We start from the raw sequence: 10,360 nt of genomic DNA, 5'->3' as shown, positions 1-10,360 counted from the left end.
CTGGCAAGCAGTTCACATCTCACATGGGACAGGCAGTCAGGAAGGGAACACCAAAGACACTGAACCCTCCAGAGACACTCTGCAATCGATGGCAAAATGTCTCTACAAATGGACTACAGTGGGACACTGGACTGGGCCAGCAATCCTGCCAGCAGGTGTACTTTGGGAGGAGCCAGGGGCATAAAAAGTAACACTGCCACAAGGTCTGGGAGCTTTTGAGTCTTACATTTTTGCCCTGGCCACAGGCTACCATTTGGGTCTCTTGCCCTCACTGGCTCTTGCTTGCTGTTGTGTCTGTCCTGCCTCCCTGTGTCCACAACCAACACTCTTCCTGCTTCATCTCTGCATCCCTGCCTGAATTCCCTGTATCCAGCCCTGCCCACCTCTGAGCCTGACCACCACCATGATCCTCACTGCAACCCTGTCCAGGCCTCTGGACCTGCTGCCTGAGCGTTCCCTTGCCTCATGTCCAGTCACCTGTCGCCACAGGAGTCATTCCCAGGCAGGCAGCACTGCGAGCACTCCCCAGCCCCTGCTGGTAAAGCCCTCTTTATCCCTCTGTCTCCCCTCTCTCCCTCCCATTTTTCTTCATCTTGCTCTGTCTTTTCTAGACCTCTTTAGTAGGGCAACTCTTTTTTATTTTATTTTTTCATTACCAATGAATGGTTCTGAGATACAATGCTTGCCACGTTTGGCTTAATTTCATTCCTGACTGTGGGAGACAAGAAATCCTGTTCACTTCAGCTCTACACAAAACACTCTGGTAAAAATTCAGCTAACAGCAAGGTACAAACCTGTAACCAGAAATCAGATTGTATGGCTGGCATGTGCTTACCTCATGCCTGAGGCAGTGACTGGCTGGAGAGGTGCATGGATCAGAGAGCTGATTGGGTGAAGGGACGCATGAACAGTGAACTGCAGTGGCAGGGAGCCAATGAGTGCTTGTTTGGGTTAAGTTTAGAGTATAAAAGTGTTTAGATTCTTACAACCTTTGAGACAAGCAAGGAGGTATGTGTGTCTTTGTGCCCCATTGCCTGACCATCTATTTTTAAAATAACTTCTCACAATTCCCACAGTGTAACGCTACATTTTAATTGATGGGAGCAGCAGGCAGGACAGCCCTGGCCTAGGTGGACACAGGGAGCTGTACTGACCTCACTGCAGAGGCAACTACAAGTAATGCCAGTGCAGTCTCACAGCAAAAAGATGACATCAACTTCTCACTGATCACCTGGAACATTGATGGGTTGGATCTAGAAAATATGAAAGATCGATCTAGAGGATTCTCTACATACCTGGCTTTATACACTTGTACTTTTACAGGAGACATCCCACCACATCTCTCCCTTCTCCAGATGAAATCAGGCAATTACACTATTATTCCACGTAACATAGATGAGTATTTTACTGTCATCATGTTAAAGAAATGAAGAGTGAAGTTACTGAAACATCAGATAATACCTTTTCCAATAACTGCCATGGAGAAAAACCTTTCAGTTTCACATGTGAGCATACCTGGCATTAAACTTTGCCTTATGACCCCTCATCTGGAGATTACTAAACACACTCTAACAAATGTATAAAGCAGCTGCAAATAGTGTTAAACTAAATGCAGGAGTCCAAGTCCACCACTCTTACATTTTGAGGGGGATATGTGGTGGTTTTAAATAGCTTGGTTTTTGGTGAGGAGGGAAGAAGCCAACCACTGAAGTGATTTTTGCTGTGAGAAGCTGCTAGCAGCTTCCTCCTGGCAAAACCAATTGCCAGCTAGCTTTGAGAACAGGCACACCGATAAGACAATCACAAAAGCTGCTAATGCTTCTATGACAACATATTTAAGAAAGGCAAAAACCACAGGAACTTCTCTTTCTCCCTGCCCTTGGGGTGGTGGTGGTGGTGGTAGTGGGGGGCTGTTGGGCCCCTTCCCAGTGTGGCCAGCCAGGCCCCCTTCTTGGAGGTCATTTCTGGACCCCATGCTGGCACGGCTGCCAGGCCATGCCACCAAGGGCTACCCTGGCATCACAAGCAACCATGCAGTTGCCACCATCCCAGATTTAATAACTGATTATTAATGCTACCAGTGTTTTGAAGGAGAAAATTCAAAGAAAAACAAGCGATGGTTAGTTATCTAACAATTCTTCATGGTTTAGATACTGAATGTCAATGTACTTCGTGCTGTGACCCAGTGGCCAGGAGGATGTTTTGGCTGGAAAAGGAAACTGCAGTGGATAACTTCAGAAAGTTCAGTCTCCTCTCTTGAGAACCCCGGAAGGTGAGTGAAAGGGTCTGTCTATGCTAAATATAACTGAATGTTGTGTATGTAATACAGATATAAGCGAAACTGCAGTCTGCTATTTCAGTCCCTCATCCAGTCCAGGAGCAGCCACGTCGCCAAGACTGTGCAGCTGAAATCGGTGTGACCCAGATGGTGCCATGCAGCCATGGCAATCTCAGCATGCTTCACAATGGACTATTTGCTCGGCCACTTTTAGCCAGCTATGTTGCAGACAGGAAGACAAAAGTGGTGGCAGCAGCTTTCTCTTTTGGTGCCTCACATGAAGAAAAGGTGCAGAGTGAAGCCGGCAGCTGGTGCTTGCTCAGGAGAGAGACCTTGTGATCAGCAGTGAGAAGCACAGCAAGTGATTCCCCAGTCTGGAGCCCGGATGAGATTAACTTTTCAATGCTGCAGAACACTATAAAATCTTTTCAATTGATGGGTAGAACTCGAGAAGAGACAAACCTACAGACACCAATTCTCTCACAGATCAGAGAGAAACAAAAGGTGAAGACAAGGAGGAGATCATGGCGACACTAAGGTCAGTGCAAAGGAGAGAGGTGGGAGGAGGCGGTCCAAACCTCACAGCTGACAGTCTTCTGCAAGCTGTGGTGAGGACTACAATACAACAAACTATTTCCCTGTGATTCATGAAGTGCATGGAGGGATGCAGAATTAATCATCAGCCCGTGAGAAAAGTGTGCTCACGGTGGAATGTGTGGATGCTGAGAAGCTGTGATCTCGTGAGAGGCTTGAACAGAAAGAGAACCCTTGCTTTCAGAGACAAAGGAAGAGCCTTTATACTAGGACAGCTCATCCTTAAAAAGTGCAACCCCCTGAACTAATGGCCATAGAAAAACTGTTGTCAGAACACTGTTTTTTGCCCATGGGAGGGGCTCACATTTTAGCTTGTCAGGCAGCACTGCCATTTGTGAAAATTAAACCACACACATTGGAAAAGTTTACAATGAAATGTCACTTTCGGGAAACAACCCATGACATAGGAAAAGAGACTCCTCTCCCTAAGCTAACTGAAGAAAGATCTTTAGAAGTAACAAACTGACTAAAAATCCCATTTTTTTCCCCCGCACTGTCAGTGGGAAGGGAAGAAGGGGTGGAGTGGGGAGAAAAAGTGTTCTAAAGGTTTATTCTAGCTCTCATTATTCTTTTGTAATTCTGTTAATAAATTTTCTTTATACCTTTCTCATTGTAGAATCTAGTTATTCAGTGTTAGGTACAGTGGTTCACTACATGTACCCCCATTTTATCCCCTCATGATGGTTTCTCCCAAGTTGTTTACTCCGAAGTTTTCCCACCACTTGGCTGTCACTCAGTGTATCCATCTCCCTGTTCCTCCCCTCCTTTCCTTGTATGGTCCTGTCAATCCAAGTTGTGCTGCCCTCCTCTCCTGTCTGCCCAGATCCTCCCATTTTACTCCAGAATGTTCTGTCGATCACCCTGGTTCAAACAGTTGTTTTGTCCTTCGAGCTTCTCCCCTGTGTTAACTCTATTGGTTTTGTCAAGGTTTATGGTCAAGGAGTATGGTTTTTCCATACTCCTCCCCAAATGTTTCCCCACTGAAGCAGCTCTCTTTAAGAACCCTAGCTGGACTCCTTTTCTTCGTCACTCATCCCTGACCCATTCCTAGAATAAATCTTTGGACTGCACATGAGTGTCTTCTTTTCCCTGAGAAATGCTTTTTTGGGGCCCCTAAGGGTTGGTTTTAAGGTATGACCCTCCTTGGGAAGTTGTTTTGCGCCTTCTTTTTTACAGCGTGTGTTTTAAAGAAAATCTTTTGTGTGTTTTTGGGGGTGCTTAGTTTGGGCACTTAAAAGAATATAAGATTTAAGGTGTGACCCTCCCCAGAAGTTTTCTTCTGTAGAAAACAGTAACAATGAGTGCTTGTGCTGTGATAGGGGAATGGTACAGTGATCCATCTGCCCCCTTCCTGGATTTTTTAGAAGCTTTCAGAGCAAGAACCTTTGTGCCTGGACTGGAGTGGGCTAGGGACCATTGGCACAGCGTCCAAAGTGTCATAGACTGGGTCTCAGCCTTGTGGGCAAAAGCCAAGTGCAAGTCAGGAAAGGAGAAATCTTCCACTTGTGTGGTGTTGGGTGCTGCTCTATTTGCCACTGTACAAGAAAGGGCTGCTTGGCATTGCCAGGGGACAGCGGCAATCAAGTCCCTGAAACCGCTAGGGCAGATACTGCAAATCCATATTGCAGACCTGTAGGGAAAGCTGGAGGATAAAAGGGCGCACAGTGACAACCTGCAACAGGTTTCAGTGGATATGGTAGTGATGGGAGCTGGCATGCTGGTCCCTGTCATGATTAAGCTGAGCCCTGCTGTGGCACAGCACACTGCCAGTCCCACAGCTGCCAGTCCCAGTGAGTTAATATATTGCATTTATACTGGAAAAAATAAAGACTGAGCGAGTCAATGGTCAAATTGAGGTCACAATTAAAATTAAATGAGTAAATCAGTTCACTGTATCAATGCAATACATAATGAAATCAAATTATGGGCTTGATAGCAATTTAAATTACTAGCCTTTGGCTTCTGCTGAATTTAAGAGAGGTGTTCTCCTTCCACTGGTGTTATACCAAGAGTGCTGGCCCAACAGGTAAAGAAAGTAAATATCCTCATATATAGCTCTGGTAGATTTCCCTGGGAGACATCTAACACACAATAATGACAGCTGAAATTAAAAAAAAAAAAAAAAAAATATAGCTCTTGTTTCATTTTAACAGTGCCTCCTTGTAGGAGTCAGCCAACCTGAGGTAACCAGAGACTTAAGGCCATGGGAATAACCTTTCTAGTTTGGGTGAGGAGAAATGGCTGCTGGGAGTTTTTATGCTAATAGAGTTACTCCATATAAAATTTTTTTTGAGTTGTGATTAATGATTGGTTGGTCACATTTGACATGTACAGTTGTTTCTAGTTGTCTTTTATGACTGCACCCTTATATTCAGATCTACCTTATCTATCATTGTGTTTCCCCCATTTTTGGGTCCTTTGGAGTCGACCCCATGCAATGTGCACTATTGGTGCAGATGCAATGTGCAATGTGCATCTATTGATTGTTATTTAAAGTTCTTTTGGTTTTGGGTATCCCAATTGACCCATCCTTTTATTCGCCACACTGCTACCAGCAGGCCTGGTTCTGAGGTTGCGGAGGCCAAGACCTTGACAAGTGGCACCTGAACAGGGGCACTGATATTCAGGATTCCATTAGGTTCATGTCAGCAGGGAGAAGCTGACCTGTAGGCCATCCTCTTTCTGGTGTGAGTTTTCAAAGCCAGGCCTGGCAAGTGAATAGGTGGGTTTGGGCATCCAGAGGAGCGGCAACCCGTGGACGCCTGCCATGGAGACAGGTGAGTGGAAAGGGGAGCATCCACAGGAGGGAACCTGTGTTTCTGCATGAACAAATCATGACTATTCTGCCCTCCTGCGTCCTCCTCCTTCTTGCACCTTGGAGTACCCTGGAATGGGATACAGGGTAGAGAATAACACTAGTGTGCACAGATGAAGCCTGGGTTATACCCGTTACTCTGCTACCTAGTGTCCCTCTCTGCTTCCTCCACTCGGGGCCTGATGTTGAGGTTCATGTTTACTTCATTAAGTTGCTGTTAAATGGTTCATTCTCTTGTCCCTTCCGCCACGTTTTCCCCAAGTTGGTTTATCTCTAAGTTGTGTCATCCGTTAAATCTGTCTCTCAAGCTATTCCCTTTCCTTGTTCTAGTCCCTTCCCTGCCTATCAAGGTGACCTTGCCCCTTTTTCCTCAATGTTCCCTGCAATTGTCTCCCTGAGCCAATCCCTGACTGAAACACCCATTAGGAAATCTCCGAATTTATGATGCTTCATTGGCCCACGTGACCTTTCTCTCTCCTCCCGCCGTCCTGATTGGTCCCACGTTGTTGATGTAATACTCTTGCTCCACCCTTGAAGTTTCCCTATCGGTTGACTTTTTGTATCCACTCCCTGGTCTGTAACTGTATGTAACCTCATGCACTGAGGTGCTCAAGGCTCTTTTTCCTCACCCTCTTCACCTGGAATAAATCTCCCCTGTGTAATGTGAAGACAAAGAGGCTCTTCGTTCCTCCTTTGCCTGGTGCCTGCCATGTAACAGTATGCACTGTAGAGTTTGTAGCTCTTCAAGTGCATCTGTGGACAGAACCCACTCCCCAGCTGTTCCCCACTCCTGGCATGGCTGCCAAAGTGCTCAGAGCTATCCCGGGCTCCAGTGGGCTACATCGGCCCAAGGTGGCGAAGGCCATGCCGTCTTGGATCCTTCCCCTTCCATCCTCCCTCATTCTCTATCATCTCAACTTCCCTCCTCCTCCACCAGATATCCTTCCATGCCCTCTAACAGCTGCAATTTTGTCATGTTTTCCACCTGAACTGCCATTTTACCCCAAGGCTCTTCCCTCAGCTCCACCCCTTCTGTTTTGGGTTCCAGCTACTCCGGGGGAACCACAACTATTCCCACATGATTCCAGAACCACCATTCTCCAACATGGTGGTGCCCATGAGGCCTTAGTCCAGGCCCATGCCGGAGGTCAAGCACTGATACCCCCACCCTACCAACAATAAAAAGATTGTGTCTGGTCATTCTTCACCCTCCTCCTCCTTGGAAGAAGATCTGAGCCCTTCTGGATCCAGTGACTCCATCAATCCCTGGGAGAGGATCCGGACAACAGTGTTAAAAGAGGAGGACTGGGAGATAGTTTCTGTTGAGGCGAACACCCCATGTGTGGAGACACAAGGTTTGACCATACTACATTGAAACTATACTAAAAGAACAGAAAGAAAAGAAGGCTACAAAAAACAGGAATAGAATGCATAATAAAAATCCTGTGACTGCTCACAGTCTCGCCACAGGTGGCTATGATTGGGCATCAATTGAAAACAGTCCACATGGACCAATGGAAGATGGATCTGTTGCATTCCACAGCAGCAAATACTTACTGTTTACATTTCTTTCCTGAGGCTCCCAGCTCCTCAGGAGAGAAAAAATCCTAAGAAAGGATAAAATATCATAGCTACATGTTTCTAAATTAACTGCTGCTCTGTTACAGTATAGAAGGGGAGGTGCAAATCCTAGATCGGAGCCAGTAACATACAGGGAAGTAAAAGAACCGCGTAAAGTGGATAAGAAATAGGGGAGAGAATTGCCTTAACAACCTAGTACAGGCTACCTTCACTGCACATGGGTTAACTGTGGGGGCTGAAGAATCAGCCAGCAAAGGGTTTGCTGCTCTCCCCTGGAGGGCTGGCCGTTGAATCCCATACTTTTAGTTAGGGTGAGAAAATCTCCTACCCAGAGGCCTTTGCGAGTTGTATGTTGATTCGTTGTTGCTTACTAGTTCACTCCTTGTCACCCCACGAAGTTACCTGTATCCCATTTGCTACCAGTTTTTCCCCCACCCCTCTCCTTTCCTATATAAACCCCACTTTTTCCCTGTTGGGTGAGCTCCTGTCCCTGCCTCCCTTCACAGAGGGCCCTGCTTCCAGTAAAGGCCTTCACTCTGTGGATTGCCACACAATGTTTCCAGTCGCTTTCTCTGTGTTGCCTCAAGAGCCATTGCTGAGCTTGCTGCCGAGTTGGAAATCACTCATCTTGAGTTGGAAATCACTCATCTGGCTCGGAACGTGTCTGAGCCCCTAGGCTTTCTCAAGATGCTTCTTCATGAAGGTTGCGGCATTCGTACCATCTACGTCACCACGGCATATGGCGCCCAATGTGCAGCACTAAAGGCCCTTGAAGGAGCATCCCCTTGCAGTTCTTACTGCAGGGAGAGTCACTGTTGGAGCCACCATTCCCCGAGGAGAACCCCTTGTGTTCTAGCAAGTGCAATCCAATGGGCGACAACCAGGACCCTCACTGTTCATCCAGGGAGAAGAAAGAAGATCCCCTGAGGAGTGGCCGTCAGGTGACCACCAACCCACCGGCTTTCTGTTAGTTCTGCAGGCAGAATAATATCCAGAAACAGAGTCAGTGCAATAAAAGCAGAGCCGTGGAAGGAGATTGGGTAAAAGATGCAAACAAACCTAATTTAATATTAGAACAATTAGTGGGGGAAGGTGACTTTCAAAAGCCTTGAGACCAAGTGATTTAGATGAGACAACTTTAAAAGATGTTGCAAATGCTGGCAAGATGTCTCTTCTTGTTACCCCTGATGACAAAGTACCTGCTCAATGCTTCACCACAAGGGTCAGGTGAATCTTTTATGGAATACATAGACAAACTCAAATTAACTATCAAAATGCAAGTAGAGTCCAGAGGCTCAAAAGGAACTTCTAGTGAAGATACCCATGCCAAATGCCAATACTGAATGCAAAGGAATTGTAAGGGTCCTTCCCCTTGACCCGGAACACACCGTTGAACAAATGGTTGAAGCCTGTGCTAAACATGCCTCCACTGAGAACACTATTGCTCTAGCGGTTGCAAAGGGGGTTGCAGAAGGCATGTCCAGTGCCTGTGCTCTGGCAGCAAACCAAGACACTAATTGTTGTTTCAACTGTGGTGAACCAGGACATTTTTTTAAAGACTGTCCAGAAACCTTTTTTCCAGGACCACCACCTTCATCCCACCAACCACCACTGGCCCCTGAGAACGAACTGGCACCAGCAGCATTTGGGAAACTTCAAGCAGACCACAGGACATCAAATCAAATGCTACACTGCTCCATTCCACCATCAAGAGTGACCATCCTGCCTGCGAGACCTACTGGCAACGACCAAAAGCAGGGAGGTGGACCACACAGAGATTTGTGAGACATCGCAGCACATTCAGAAGACCCAACACATGGACCACTTCAGATGGAACCCAGCGCCAGCTAGTAACAAGACTGCCTATTCACCTTGATAATGACTGTGTTCAAAAAATACCCACAGGAAAAGCTCGTCTACTGGGGGGTCCTTCAAACATTTTAGTTCTTGGGGACACTTTTCATGGTACTAAACAAATTTACATGGTTCCAGAGGTAAAACTGTTAACCCAGAAGAAGAAATACTTACACAGCTTTCCTGCATAGACTCACCATTTTTCCTGTCTAAAAGGACATCGATGGCACAGGCCTTTATTTTACCACCCAACTGCCCAGAACATGTTCCCCTCAACCCTACCATCACGTAAGCTCAAGTTGTGGGCTCCAGCAAACTGATTGCAGAGTGTGGCCTAAAGGCCTAGAGTGTTCTGTAGAGGGGAGAAGATCCATTGCCCAGGCACGCTGGACACAGCAGCAGACATTACCATCATTGCCCGCTCCGAGTGGCCAGCTAATTAGGAACTTCGGCCTGTGGCATGGATGATTTCAGGGACTGGAGGTGTCACAACCTCCATTCACAGCAAATGAAACGTCATCATAGAAGAACCCAAGGGAAAGATGGCGACCATCAATCCATTTGTAGTGAGGGCACCAACTATGATCTGGGAGCATAGTTTTATTTTTATTTTATCCCAGTGGGGAGCCACTTTGAAAATTCCGAATTGGGATTTTTAGTGGGGGGCCGTGGCGTTGCATGTTTTTTCTTAATGTTGTTATTGTTTTTTACTAGTACAATGGTTTAATCCCTGCCCCACTCAGATGAGGCCCTCAGAATGGTTGCTTCCCAAGTTGTTTACCCCATTTTTTCTGCCACTGGGTTGCCCCTCAAAGTGATTGATCCCCTGCTCCTCCCCTAAAGCCCTTATATGCATGTGTCAATGCCTGTGGTGATGCCCAACACCGCTGGGTGTGATTGTAACCACCGCCCTTTTTTTCAAGAAGATTCTGTATCACTTATCCCCGATCTAGCCTATGATTTACCCCGAGGCCTCCTCCCTCCCCTGTGTAATTCTCATTCATTCCATTGCATTTCACACCTCTCCCCGTACCTTTGCCTATTGGCTATCTTATGTTTGCACCCCTTACACCCACTGCAGCCGCGTGTGTCCCTTTTCAGGGTGGCCCAACCGAGCCCGATGGCACCCGAGCTGCAGCGCTGAATGTGCACACTCTCTGACTCGCTGTGACAGAGCAGAGATCGTGTGCCTTAGAAGGCCTTGGCTAGCTCTGGCAGAAGATACAAAGGCGGACTCT

General features: G+C 46.8%; 1 pseudogene; it reads left to right on the top strand.

The window, feature by feature from the left end:
* The first annotated feature begins 403 nt into the window (after positions 1 to 403).
* Positions 404 to 1,645, top strand: LOC121346090 (annotated as a pseudogene).
* Positions 1,646 to 10,360: the final 8,715 nt, after the last annotated feature.

This window comes from Onychostruthus taczanowskii, unplaced genomic scaffold, assembly GCF_017590055.1.
Source record: "Onychostruthus taczanowskii isolate IOZ18803 unplaced genomic scaffold, ASM1759005v1 scaffold79, whole genome shotgun sequence".
In the NCBI taxonomy this organism is placed as follows: Eukaryota; Metazoa; Chordata; class Aves; order Passeriformes; family Passeridae; genus Onychostruthus; species Onychostruthus taczanowskii.
Note: the sequence above shows the minus strand (reverse complement) of the source record. Positions and strands in the feature narration are given on the sequence as shown.